The sequence below is a fragment of the Podarcis muralis genome, chromosome 6 (assembly GCF_964188315.1).
Source record: "Podarcis muralis chromosome 6, rPodMur119.hap1.1, whole genome shotgun sequence".
Classification (NCBI taxonomy): Eukaryota; Metazoa; Chordata; class Lepidosauria; order Squamata; family Lacertidae; genus Podarcis; species Podarcis muralis.
Genome location: NC_135660.1, coordinates 46020008 through 46033033, shown reverse-complemented (window position 1 = coordinate 46033033; position 13026 = coordinate 46020008). Strand labels below are relative to the sequence as shown.

Sequence of the window (13026 nt, the reverse complement as noted above, 5' to 3'; positions counted from 1 at the left end):
AATCTTTAAATATTGGTGCACTCTGGTTTCTCTTTCTCTTTGCAGAGTGCATCGGATCACCCGCCCGCCCGCCCTCTTTTCCGGTTGACCTTGCTTTGCCTGTCATGGGGTCGTCTGCCTTGGCGCAGGGGCCTAGTAGGAATTTTGCCATTTGGTGATTGGCTGTGCCATTTGGTTTTTGCCTACTACTCAGCAATTCGTCACAACTTGTAAGGTTGTGGTTAGGCATTGGTTATAATATGCTGGTGGTGGAGGGGTCAGGATAGGCTGTGCCTGCCTCTCCCATTGCGCTGAAGGGAATTCCGTTAAAGGAATCCTGGGGCTTGCCATGATTTCGTCCAATCCCTGTCATGGGACCAGGGCCGCCCAATCCCTGTCATGGGAATCCTTGTCACAGGATCTGGGCCGGCAAGCTTTCGGGGAGCTGCTGGGGTGAGCGGCGTGGGTCCGACGCTTAGCTCAAATGACCCCCAGTTTGACTTTCTCTTCTACTGGCTACCGATCGGACTTCGGGATGTCAGTTCTGTCCCAGGCGGGGGGACAGATAGTCATAACCAATGTCTAAACAACCACTCACTGATTTTGTATTTTAATAAAGTTGTGGCCAAAATAGTGCCCAAAAACCAAAACTAAATTACGTGTTATGTGTGAAGTTATTTGAGGGGTGGCCTGGGGACCTACACACGCAAATGCTGGAGAGTGGGGAGCAGTGGTGATTTGTTGAAGGATAGCCTTCCCTTCACTCGCTAAGTTAGCCTGCTGCCTTCAGGTACAGTCTTCTCCCATCATCAATTTTGAAGTAAGATTCAGGTGCCAGCACAATTAGCTTCTGTACGTGGAAAAAGGGGAACACCATGTTCTTTGTCACAAATGGTAAAACACCTTGGGTCATTCCTGATCCATTGAAGAATGGTAATAAGGCAGAATGTTCTTCTAATTGAATTTGCAGCCACCCTGTACTCTTTGACATATAACTCATTGTTCCCACAAAATGCTCCACTTCTGGCCATTATAGATGTGTGAAATTGGCCTTATTAGTTGTGCATCAATTTGGAGCTGGCTTTAGAAAAAAATATATTAATGATACTTATAATGACACAAAAAGGAGAAGTAATGCAAACACTTCATCTAATTATGCCAGAGGACAATGTTTGTCGGTGGGCATTGGAGTTATTTCCCCTGTATTGTTTTGTGCTCTTTGGCATGCTTCATTTTGTACTAAAACATCAGAATTACTTTTGCTTACATTTGGTGGGGATGGGGCATATGCCCGTCTGTGTGCATTTAAGGTCATGAAACTTGGGACTATTTTCATCATGCAGTGAGAAAATGAGTTACATTCTACTCCAATGTGCAGCATTCGGGATTTTACAGATGGCTAAAAGCATGAAGAACATTGTCTGAAGTTTCTCAAAAGGGTTTTTCACATCTATATCAACACACCCACAAGCACTTATAAGGGTTGGGCTCCTTTTCCAGCCCGTTTCAGGCTTTGCCCAAAAGAAGCTCAGGTGAAGGAACCCAAAGGTGGGCAGCATGAATTGTGGTGCTCAGTTTCACATAGGGAAAGGAGCCTGCCATGGTGGCAGCTTTGGCAGCCCAGCAGCAGAAGCCAAGCTAACATCCTTCCCAGTTAAAATGTTTCTTTTTAATCTGGATTCTGAGCACTACTAGATATTTTGGCTGCTGAATTATTTGCTATTGCTTCATGTTGTCTGTTATTTTTGTATCTGTTTTCATTATGCAACACTCTGATCTTATGGAGGAAGTGTGGGGTACAAAATATTTAACACAAAATAAGTTCATTCTTTAAACCAAACCTTCACATTTCACAAGTAAAATCAAGGACACGTCAGGGTTCCCCCTTTACATGTATATCCCTGCCCCTCTCTTCTTTCTAGGAATTAAAGTCAGCTTACCTGTGGTTCCCAGAGCATCTCCCATCTAGGCATTGCCCAGTCCCAGACTATGTACACAACATGCCTTTAAAGTACAGTGGTACCTCGGGTTAAGAACTTAATTCATTCAGGAGGTCCATTCTTAACCTGAAACTGTTCTTAACCTGAGGTACCACTTTAGCTAATGGGGCCTCCGGCTGCCGCCGTGCCACCGCCACCCAATTTCTGTTCTCATCCTGAAGCAAAGTTCTTAACCCGAGGTACTATTTCTGGGTTAGTGGAGTCTGTAACCTGAAGCGTCTGTAACCTGAAGCGTCTGTAACTCGAGGTACCACTATAAAGTTAACACACATTCTTTGAAACCTTGTGGCAAATTGTAGCTGTGTAAGGGACGCGGGTGGTGCTGTGGTCTAAAACACTGAGCCTCTTGGGCTTGCCGATCAGAAGGTCGGCGGTTCAAATCCCCGTGGCAGGGTGAGCCCCTGTTGCTTGGTCCCAGCTCCTGCCAACCTAGCAGTTCCAAAGCATGCCCAAAAAAGTGCAAGTAGATAAATAGGTACCGCTCTGGCAGGAAGGTAAACGGCGTTTCCGTGCACTTCTCTGGTTTCTCCAGAAGCAGCTTAGTCATGCTGGTCACATGACCCGGAAAAACTGTCTGCGGACAAACACCGGCTCCGTTGGCCAATAAAGCAAGATGAGCGCTGCAACCCCAGAATCGTTCGCAACTGGACTTAACTGTCAGGGGTCCTTTACCTTTACCTTTTTAAGGGTAAAGTACAGTTCCCAAGAGGTTTATTTTTGTTTTTTGTTTTTTGCGAGGGGTGCTTTAATTGAGTTATAAATTTGTGGTCTGGATGCAGACCCAAGCCTGCTTAGCAGCAGCAAAGGAAAAGATCCCTTTGCCTTCAGACCACTTGCATAAATGGCTATTTCTTGAAAACCTTCCTAATTCCCAAACTGCACATTTCTGAAGAATCAGATATTTTCCACAGCACAAGGTGTGTTGTTTGTTTCTCCCTCTGGGCTCGTATTGTTTCCAATGGGCTCAATGTTTTCACATACTCTGCAAAAGCCTGACCTGCACAAGCTTTTCAATCAAACGTGTTTGCACACCAACCTTAACAGTTTTCTTCATTTCTTTATAATATATAATGTATATGGCATCATGTAGCCTCTAAGGGTTTAAGTATTTTTAAAAGTACATGTTTAACAGAAGTGTACTCCTTGCACACAGACACACAGACATACACATCTTGCAGAACAGGTGTGAAGAGGGAGAAATTTAGTGGTAGACTTCCTGTAAAAGGAGGAGGGATGAGGATAGCCATTTTGTGACTGAGCTTTACTCACATCAGACAACATCTGTCATCTAGTGCCCACTTGTGTCCACACTGCTCGCGCATTATTGGATTTTTAAAAATAAAAAATGGCCTAATTATTTCAAATTTATCTACCAAAATATGTATGTCATGCATATAATGCATATACAAGAGTCAAGCTGCTATATTTCTGCAGGAAATTGTATATTAGTAATACTTATTTTATATAGCAATGTGCATTGCTGCATGTCTCTCTTTATGAGCTGGCTACTTTAGGAACCTAGAATATATATACATATAATATGCATATAGTAGTTTACATATAATAATGAATATAATATGGAAGAATTGGTTGCCCATTTAGTGGAACTGTGGAAGGGTGGAATAACTTGCTTCTCATTAAGATTAAAAAGCAAGATGGGAATTAGAAAAACAAAAAACAGCTGCGCAGATGAACTCAATGTCAGGTTTTTCAGGAAATTCCAACCCAGGGGACATCCTCTCTTTGGAATCTCCCCAGAGAACTCAACACATCAGCTGTCCTTATCTGTAGAAAGATGAGGAGATGAGCACCACGGATGTCACTAAACCTCAACTGTGCTGGATCTGGAATAGGAATTTGCCTAGCTCATAGTGCTTTAATATACTTGTAACAGGTGCCTAGGGATAGAAGGATCTGTCAATTTTCATTCTCTGAGTTTCTCATTTTTCAATCCTGTATTCACTTCTCCACATTTCTGCAGCAATTTTCTTTTTTTAAAAAAAAAATCCTCATGAAAACTCAGGATTTTTGTGTGAATTTTTCCTAATAAACACATTCTTTTTGAATGCACGTTTGGCTAATGTGCACATTTCCGCAAGCAATTTCCCACTAACGTGTTTTTGTCCTACTAAATTTATTTCTGTAAACATTGTTTGGAGAGCTACATTGAAAAATTTAGATAAGTGCAAATTTCGAAGGATGTCTGTGTTTCAGTTGTCATTTCATTTTGGAAAGTATGAATTTGATTTGGCTTTAAATGTGGACTGAGTCTAATTTCTCCCTCATCCCTACTGGTGACAACCAAAAGAATCAAATGGGAGAAGTTCAGCCATTACCAGCCCCCACTAGGGTCTACAAAGTTGAGAAGGAGAAAGATGGAATGGAAAGCAAGAGAACTAATTTGGAGGAGACACTACATCAGATTCCCAGCCCCAAATACACTAAAAACCGAATTGAATTACTGCAGCTAGCTTTAAAAGCAACAATTTCTCCTTTATTTTGGATGACAACTGGGTCATCTTTTTAAATATTTAATGGATTATAAAAGAAGCTAGAAGCGATTAGCCATGAAGATGTTAAATATTACGAGTACTGGAGAAGACGGTAGCAAAGAAGTATGTTGTTTTCTCAGCAGGACACTATTTAGAGAAAGAGGCTGGCTGGTCAAGACGGATCATCCTGTGGCCAGTAAGATCTGACAACTTCTGGAGTAGGCAGTTTGAGATGGTCTAGTGCTAAGCAAAACTAGTTTTGCCAGCTGTTAAGGTATTTAAGGCAAAAGGCTGGAGTCAGCCTCTGGGTAAAACCACTAACAATGTCTTCTCCACAAGCTCCAGTGAAATGAATGCAAATAGGGCTCTTTCACTCCTGTTCCTGTTAGACAGAAGAAGAATTTCCCAACGGGCTGCATTCTCTGGAGCAGGCATCTAAGCTAATGGCAGAATAAAACTGCTTCCTTAAACAGCCATGCAGATCTGTCTGATGCAGCAGAGCTTGTTTGTGCAGGACAATTGAGCTCCACAAGCCAAAGTTAAGTATGTTTAGTGTCAACTAAGGACTTGTGTTACATGCTTACATCTTTCCCATTGACAGAAAAGGATACTTAAAAAGTGCTTCGCTTTGAAGTATGCCCTGTATGATGAGTTCAAGCAGTAGCGCAGCTGCCCAGGAAGATCCAAGTCATGTTAAAGCTCGAATGGAATAATTACTGGCAGGGTTTTTCAATTGAAATATATAGCATTCAGCAATTTTTCAGTGGAAATCGTGGATAAAAATGGTGAAACTCTGTAGTGTTAAGCGGTTTTTTTTATTATTATGGTTTTGTGTGTGGATATTGTAGCCTCTATGCTGTTTTTAAAACTTCTTTTTTCAGTTTCTGAAGCATCTATACCATATTGTTCCTGTGGTAGTCAATGCTTTGCTGCTATCAGGGTTCTCCCCCAAGTAGAAATGCTGAAGAATTCCCACAAAAACAGGAGCAGAACAAATAATATTGTGCTTTCTTACCTTCCTACCCGCAAGTCTCTCCACCTTAGTAGAATTACTTTGCTTCCCACCCCACTCCATTGTTCCTTGGTCCTCACACAACTCCTTAGCCAGTGTGGTGTAGTGGTTAAGAGCAGTAGTCTCGTAATCTGGGGAACCGGGTTTGTGTCCCCACTCCTCCACATGCAGCTGCTGGGTGACCTTAGGCCAGTCACACTTCTTTGAAGTCTCTCACCCCCACTCACCTCACAGAGTGTTTGTTGTGGGGGAGGAAGGGAAAAGAGAATGTTAGCCGCTTTGAGACTCCTTCAGATAGTAATAAAGCGGGATATCAAATCCAAACTCTTCTTCTTCTTCTTAGCCAAATGTCCACCCAGGAAAGTTGTGCCCACAAGGGAACCAGCCTCCTCACACCTTAAGTAGCCCTCCTCTTACCAGGCACATCTTGCCCCTAAGGAGCTATAGGTGTGTAGCCACACACCCCACACACCCAAATAAAATACAGGATAAAAAGAGATAAATAAGTAAAACAAAACAGCAAAACAACAATGCCCCTTCCAGTTGCTGTCACTTGCTTCCATGTCTCTCTCTCTCCCGGATGGCTTGAGGGGGGCTGCCACATGGTCTCCTCAGTTCCTGCTGGGACCCTCCCCAGCGTCTTCCTCCTCAGACCAGGCACAGAGCACAGGGTGTTCCATGAAAACAACCTCTGGATGGCCAAATGTTCCCCACAACTGCCTGAAGGTCTTATCTTAGAATCCAAGCCGTTTTTAAACTTACCAAGTTAACCTACTAGTGTAGAAACAATTGTTGTACACACACACTCTCTCTGTATATATGTGTGTGTGTATTGTTCCTGTGAGATTCAGACAACTGAAAATGTAAAGCATTATCTTTTGGAGCAGTCATTTGGAATATGCATTTTATGAAGAACTAGCTGATGAATTAATCTCTCCTACATCAAAGGACAGCCAAAGATGATAGCATAATTAAATTGGTGTCTACATTTTTTGCAGTTGGCAAAAATACACAAACAGACTGAAATCTGAAGAAGGCACCTAGAGTATTGATATACCAGCTTATTGACTGAGGAAGTTAGTGATGAATTAGAGAGAGAGAGAAAAATAATTATGTTATGTTCAGGTTTTGTTAACATTGCCTGAGTATTTTATCATATGTTCCAGCTGGCAGTTTCTTTAATATAAAAACTTCTGCTAAAGTACACTAGTTAATATAGTGGCTATCATGATCATTATTAAATTTATATACCAATTTATATACCAACATAGCACAGCTGGTTATAGGAAGCAGATGACTCTCTTGCTAGAACAGCTCTACTGCCTACTGATCTATTTCCAGGCACAATTCAAACTGCTGGTTATGGCCTGTATATCTGTATATCATTTTAATTCTATCAATGTTTAATTGCATTTTAATGATAGATTTTCTATGTTTTTAGTAATTTTTGTTTTTATCTGTAAGCTGCCTTAATTCCTGTCAAGGAAAAGGATGGGGTATAAATAAACATATAATATTAATAATAATACCACTTGGGCTTCAACTCCCAAGATTGGCACCATAGCCCCAATCTAGTAGTTATCAGCACATGGGGGGAAAATACACATCGTTTTTTGCAATAGGAAGACCTCAGCCTAGAGCTGGTCCCAACATGAGGCAGAGGGAGACATCTGCCTAAGGTGGAAAATTAGGATGAGAGGGTAGGGAACAAAACTATATGTGCTACATAACCTGCCCTGCATCCTCTAAGCTAGCCTATTGCCCTTGGGAGCAGTAGAAGATGCCGTACTGCTGAAAATGTTGAAGTTAGGTTCCACATCCTATCTTTTGTACAAGGGAGGGATGTGTGCAGGGGACCATCTGGTCCTTTGCCTCTGTCAGCAAAATGTTAGTGACAGCTTTGCACATATACCCCAACTTCACATACAAAGCTTCAAACAACATTAAAATGAAACCTTATCTGCCTACAATCTGCACATAGAATTACATCAGATCTCTAGCATAGACCAATAAATAATAATAATAATAATAATAATAATAATAATAATAATAATAATTTATTATTTATACCCCGCCCATCTGGCTTGGTTTCCCCGGGCAGGTAGGGTCTCAGCTGCCCTGGACACAGAATTGACCTGCGCCTCCATGGACAGCTGTGAGTCCAGAATGACTCCCAGGCTGCACACCTGGTCCTTCAGGGGCGCAGTCACTCCATTCAGGACCAGGGAGTCCTCCACACCCGCCCGTCTCCTGTCCCCCCAAAACAGTACTTCTGTCTTGACAGGATTCAACCTCAATCTGTTAGCCGCCATCCATCCTCCAACCACTTCCAGACACTCACACAGATTGTCACCTATGGGACAGAAGTATGTGCTCAGTTGCCTGAAGTACCTACAAGAGGTACATGCTGAGAGCTGCTGTCATCTGCACTCCATTTTTCTCTCCCCATAGGACCTTCCACATGGTACACATGTGAAATTTCTATGCATGCACCTAAGATGGCAGCCTATTTCCTGTGCATTTACCAGATTTTTTTTGGTAAGCTGTTTGCATTGTTGCCCCTGGTTTGGGCCTTGACTCAGCATCTTACAACAACAGGTCAGCAAACTTTTAAATGGTGCATGGATTCTATTTGGTAGCTTACACATGTTAACTTGATGCAAATTCAGAGCTAAAATCAAGCATAATCTTCCTTACTGAGCAGCCCAGTGCCACAAATTTTCTAGTGTAGAAAATTATTCAAATCTGATTGGACTCTGTCACCATTAAATAATATGTTATCTGACTGAAAATGATTAACCCTTTCCTCAAAATATTTCTGAGAGCTTTTACCTAAACAATTGGCTTTCCTTCTTACCTATGAAACTGGTGAATTGCACTGCTATAAATCAGTGCTTTTTTCTTTAAAAATATTTAAGGGTACTCTCATTTTCCTACTCGTATTGAAATGCTGCCCCTCAGTGAGGCCACACATAGATTCACAAAATGTTTAGGGGTATGTGTACCCCTGCATCCCGCAGAAAAAAAGCACTGGCTATAATAGTACAATTCCTGACAATATGAATATGTACCTTAAAAGTAAGGTGTGCCAGTAAAGGTCTTGTTTAGTTGTAAAGTAACATATTTCAATGGCAAGCTGCAATGCAATGCACCTTTCCTTACAAAATAAGCGCAAATAGACTGGCTGATTTAAATGGGTGATTTAAATTCAGGTTCTCTGTTTGGTGGTTTAAATCAGTTGAATCTGGAATAGATCAGGAGAGAAGTTCTATTTTGTGGGGGGGGGGACCACGCTGCTTCCTGGTACAGTCTCAAATTCCTAAAATGATTTTTATTTGCATATATAAACTGGAACTGTTAGGACAAAGAAAGCCTAACATGCAATTGGCAGCCTGGCAATCAACCAGCAGATGATTTAGAATGCAGATCAGGCAAGCACAATACATTTGAAACATGTCAATCTTCTCCACTTGTGCTAATGCTTGTGATCTGGTTGTTTTCCTAATTTGCTTTGATGTAACTGACAGGTCTATTCATAACAAAAAAGGGGGGAAGAGACAATAGAGAAAGCCCCCCCAATTATGCTTCCTTTCCTTTAATGTTACAGCTTAAAATATGCCCAAAGGACCATCATTTAACCCCAAGTATATGCCTAAGAGGATTTAAGTAATTTATCAGTTCAAAGGCCCTTTGAGAGATCCGAATATGCAGAACTTGTACTGCATACTCTAATGTGATGGCCAAGGAACGATCTATAATTAGAATGCTGGTAACCACAACTTTCCCCTCTTTCGTCAATGTGTTCCATATCCACACAACTGAGAAAATACCTTTGAAATATGACCATAAGGCACAGAACCAGAAGACACGTTTAAAAAATTATCCAAAATTATGTTTTGTTAAACACTGCTGTAAAGAATATGTTCTTTCATATAAAAACTTGTTGTAGGAAGTGTACTAGATAATATTGTGGCTCATTATGACCTCATTATTTTGACATTGATAATGGCTTTCAGAAACTAGTGCATGATCCATCTGAAGAATTGCATGTTGTCTTTTGGAAGAATAAACTAGGCTTTTATTTAGCAAAATTTATAAACACACGGGACATGGGTGGTGCTGTGGGTTAAACCACGGAGCCTAGGACTTTCCGATCAGAAGGTCGGTGATTCGAATCCCCCCCAACAGGGTGAGCTCCCGTTGCTCGGTCCCTGCTCCTGCCAACCTAGCAGTTCGAAAGCACATCAAAGTGCAAGTAGATAAATAGGTAGCGCTCCGGCGGGAAGGTAAACGGCATTTAAGTGCGCTGCTCTGGTTCGCCAGAAGCGGCTTAGTCATGCTGGCCACATGACCTGGAAGCTGTACGCCAGCTCCCTCGGCCAATAAAGCGAGATGAGCACCACAACCCCAGAGTCGGTCATGACTGGACTTAATGGTCAGGGGTCCCTTAACCTTTACCTTTATAGACACACACACACCAAAGCAGTTTACAAAAATATAGAAGAAAACATCAAGATTCTCAGTAAAAACAGGTATTTAAAAACTTCCAAAAGACTGAAATCAACAGTATCTAAAAAGAAATAAAACCCATTTAACTCCAACATGTTTAGATAAGGTAAAGGTAAAGGTACCCCTGCCCGTACGGGCCAGTCTTGACAGACTCTAGAGTTGTGCACCCATCTCACTCTATAGGCCGGGAGCCAGCGCTGTCCGGAGACACTTCCGGGTCACGTGGCCAGCGTGACAAGCTGCATCTGGCGAGCCAGCGCAGCACACGGAACGCCGTTTACCTTCCCGCCAGTAAGCAGTCCCTATTTATCTACTTGCACCCGGGGGTGCTTTCGAACTGCTAGGTTGGCAGGCGCTGGGACTGAGCGACAGGAGCGCACCCCGCCGCGGGGATTCGAACCGCCGACCTTTCGATCGGCAAATCCTAGGCGCTGAGGCTTTAACCCACAGCGCCACCCGCGTCCCAACATGTTTAGATAGGCTGATCTAAACAAAAATGTTTTAAGCAGGCAAACTGGTCTCAAGCTGTTAAGGGCTTTATATACTAACAGCACATATACAGATAACTTGCCCTAATAACAAATGGGCAACCATATACAGTTTGAGGCTGCAATCCAGTGGCAGCTCATTCCATTTCCCTGACATTTCCCTAACTGTTAATTTCCTCTTTATACTTGAGCATGACATAAAAGTGACTTGTGGAAATCTAGTGGCATATAGTGTGAGTTTAATGCTCATTTCTGTGTTAATTGCCTCCAGAAAAAAAACCCAGTTAAGCCTAAAAATCATGTAAGTATAGTGATGAAATTTGGGGCAATATCTGGTTTTGTAGGTACTGCCATTTTCTTGGTGGAATCATGGAGAAACAGAGGCAGACACCTGCGGAAAGCATCCAATCACATCCATCGTTATGTCACCCATGCTCACTGGTGTGAATGAAATTCAGTGCAACATGCCGGCATATTGGTTAAAAAAAGCACAGTTCCATAATGTAACAGGTACTGTGCTGTGAAAGAAGGGTTAGAAAATAGGACAGAAACACTAACATTATATTTGGGGAAACTAATGCAATATTCCCCATGCCTGAATGCACCATGAGCATCACTCCTGCCAGCAACTGTGCTGCAGCTTCTGGATTAAGCGTGAGGGAAGCCCCGCCTAGAGTGCATTGAAGTAATCTAGCCTTAACGCCACCAATGCCTGAGCTACTGTTCATAACTATTGGAATTAAGTAATCTCAGGACCTGACTGACATCTTTGGAAGGCATTTTTCCAAGTGAGTTTTGACCAGTGACCCTGGGGGCTGTTTGCCTTCACTTAAATAATTCAGGCTGGCAGTTTGGCTTCATAGGCACTATCCTGGGGTGCAGTGTACTCCAAGCTAGTGCCCTCAGAAGGTGGTGGACTCTCCTTCATTGGAAGTTTTTAAACAAAAGTCAGTTGGCCATCTGTCAGGGATTCTTTAGCTGTGTTAGAAGAAGAAGAAGAAGAAGAAGAAGAAGAAGAAGAAGAAGAAGAAGAAGAAGAAGAAGAAGAAGGGGAGGAGGAGGAGGAGGAGTTTGGATCTGATATCCCGCTTTATCACTACCCGAAGGAGTCTCAAAGCGGCTAACATTCTCCTTTCCCTTCCTCCCCCACAACAAACACTCTGTGAGGTGAGTGAGGCTGAGAGACTTCAGAGAAGTGTGACTAGCCCAAGGTTACCCAACAGCTGCATGTGGAGGAGCGGAGACACGAACCCGGTTCACCAGATTATGAGTCTACCGCTCTTAACCAATACACCACACTGGCTCACCACACTGAATTGCAGGGTGTGAACTAGTTGACCCCCTACTCTACAGTTCTGTGATTCTAAATGTTTTAGACTAAAACTCCCATCAGTTAAAAGAAGGAGGGTGGAATTAAACACCACACTTATATGATTGTTCCATCAGTGTAAGCATTTCTGCTTGCCAAACAGAATGATCTCCCCTCTCCTAATTCCATGCATTGTTCGATAGGTTCTCTCACCCTTCTGAGAAGATCTGAGGTAACACAAATGCACATGGGGTGAGCAAAGGGAGGAAGTCCCATTGTGCTAGCGTGACTCATTGCACTGATTCAGGTAGGTAGCCGTGTTGGTCTGACACAGTCTAAAATGAAAATAAAAGAAATAAAAAATTGTCCAGTAGCACCTTATAAACCAACTAAGATTGTTCTGGTGTAAGCTTTTGTGTGCATGCACACTTCTTTAGATACCTGCACGCACACAAAAGCTTATACTAGAACAAACTTAGTTGGTCTATAAGGTGCTACTGGACAATTTTTTATTTCTTTTATTTTTATTTCATTGCACTGAGGTGTGCTAGTGCACCAAAGTAATTGAATCCGGCCCAGATGAACCTGTTTTACAACAGGAGTTTGGTACCGATTCTGTTTCTGTACCTGCTGGTCAATTGCTCTTTCCCCTTCCTATTGGATAAAAACAAGAAAACTGCAAAATGTTAACAGTTCATATAACTTTGAGAGATCCAATATCATAAGCCTTATGGGCTTCTCAGCGGCTTCCAGCTAGCTAGCCACTGTTGGAAACCAGAAGTTGTAACTAGGTGGGGCCCATATCTAGTCTAGCAGGCTGCTCCTGTCATCTTATGACCATGCACCCCCTAATATTGCACCCCCTAATATTTTTCTAGCAGCACAAGTTGACAATAGGTGATGCTCATAAAGAGAATAGGAGAAATTGAGGGGGCAGTGTCCCTTCCTCATTTCTGACTTCTGTTTTCCCTGGTCCACAGCAGATTGCTGTGTACCATGTAAAACCCAGCCTTGCACACACAATGTTCTGGTTGAACACGGAAACAGCACCAATGTGTGCCTGCTTCTTAATACCGCTATGCGGGACCCTGCACAATGGCTAGCTCTCTTTGTCCCAGACTGTCTCCTTTTTATCACTGCTCATCTCAAATCAAGCCAGCAGAAGACGATGCAGCCAGAAGGGACGGTAAAGGTCACATTTCTGCTGATGTGTCCCTTGACTGCTGCTGATGCAGCC

General features: G+C 42.5%; 1 protein-coding gene across 1 annotated transcript in view; it reads right to left on the bottom strand.

Moving 5' to 3' along the window:
• Positions 1-13026, bottom strand: part of SORCS3 (sortilin related VPS10 domain containing receptor 3) — a 410327-nt gene that overhangs the window by 122126 nt on the left and 275175 nt on the right. The window lies entirely within an intron of this gene.